The 1,638-nt window shown below is 53.2% G+C and overlaps 1 pseudogene; it reads right to left on the reverse strand.

Moving 5' to 3' along the window:
- Nucleotides 1-458: 458 nt before the first annotated feature.
- On the reverse strand, nt 459-1,062 carry LOC102752889 (annotated as a pseudogene).
- Between the last annotated feature and the right edge of the window lie 576 nt (nt 1,063-1,638).

The following is a 1,638-nucleotide window of genomic DNA, read 5'->3' on the forward strand; positions in this document are numbered from 1 at the left end:
CAGTGGGTGGATACAGCAGGGCCTGGCTGTGCCCTTCTCCAGCCTTGCATCAGGATCAGGGTCAGGGCTGGGGGCAGGCAGATTGCAGTATCACTCTGAGCTCCATACTCAGCCTAATTTTGGTTGCAACTCATGGCTTTTCCTGGCTGCTCAGAGGTTCTTTGGGTGGGTACCCTGGCAGAGAGGCCGGAGAAGTGCCCACAGCGGCCTGGTTGGGTGTTTCTCTGGCCAAGAGCCTCTGTCCTGCCTCCTGCGAGCCTGGCCCCAAGCAGAACAGGCCCCCCTGAGGACTACTTTGGTCTCAGCACTTGGTCCTGGGTTTCATCAGCCTGGGTTTCTTCCCCTGGTGTGGCTGATCTGAGTTTCACAAAAAAGCCTGGCCGATGCTGGCTGTGCTGAGCCTCATTGAAGAGTTTTTCACACAGCAAAGGAAGAGCCCTCTGGGACCCACCTCCTCCTCCTCCCTCCCGTCACCTCCTCCTCCTCCTCTACCTGCTCCCAGCCCGTGGTCACGTCTTCTCCAGCTGCTCCAGCAGTGGGTTGCCTTCTGAGTCGGGGGTCTTAACACTGTTGGTCCTGATGATGCAGGTGGCGTGATGCATGTTGTGCATCAGGATGAGCTGTTGCTGGTCCAGCTTCAGTTCCTCCATCTGGGTTTTCAGCTCCACATTCATGATCAGGGAAACTATAATAACTGGCCAATACTCTTTGAAAGAGTAGAGTTCATGAGAGACAAGAAAGAATGTGTTGTTCTGGCATCAGGCTGCCACCACTTTGTTCTTTTCCTCCGCTCCTCTTCCTCATCTAGCTCACTTTTCACAGGTTGAGGCCTCTTGCCCAGTTTCACCTCTAGGAAGTGCAAAGGGGCGATCATGGTCCCAATGTTGTGGATGTCAGCATATTTCAGCTATTCTGCAGTCAGGGCCAAACTGGGAAATCCAGTGAGGGGGCCAAGCCCTGGCAAAGAGCCCAAGGTCATGGAAGGGCCCGGGATCTGCCCAGGCATCATTGCAAGAGTGGCAGTCCAGCCGTGCAGAAGCTGTGGGCAGAGGTGGCAACCCCAGGGCCTAGGCCAAGCTTCAGGCACTGTGCCCGCTTAGGAGCCACTGTGGCACCAGCCCCGCCCTGCAGTGTCCACTGCTACCAGTGCCTCCCATCGTAGCCACCGAGGATGTGGTGGGTGGCCTGTGTCTCCCTCTTTGCGTCAATTGATCACGGGACTCTACCTGCCTGCCTGATTGCCCCTAAACACTCACCTGCCTGCCTGCCTGATCACCCCTAACTGCTCGCCTGCCTGCTTGATCACTTCTAACCACTTGCCTGCCTGCCTGATTGCCCCTAACCACTCGCCTGCCTGCCTGATTGTCCCTTACCACTTACTTGGGGGCAGGGCCAGCCTGGGTGAGAGGCTATGATGGTTCTGGTCTCTGGTCATTCTGGTCATTCTGCCGTTTCAGTTGCTGGGCTTTTATTATATAGGATTGTAAAACTTTGATGAAAGATGTAAATAAATTAAGATATATTTCATTTCAGAAAAATAAGATGACATTATTAAGATATCAGTTTTCCCAAACTGATATCCATATTCAATGCAATTCCAACCAGATTATTTTGTAAATATCAACACACTACAGTTTG

This window comes from Myotis davidii, unplaced genomic scaffold (assembly GCF_000327345.1).
Source record: "Myotis davidii unplaced genomic scaffold, ASM32734v1 scaffold206, whole genome shotgun sequence".
Lineage (NCBI taxonomy): Eukaryota > Metazoa > Chordata > Mammalia > Chiroptera > Vespertilionidae > Myotis > Myotis davidii.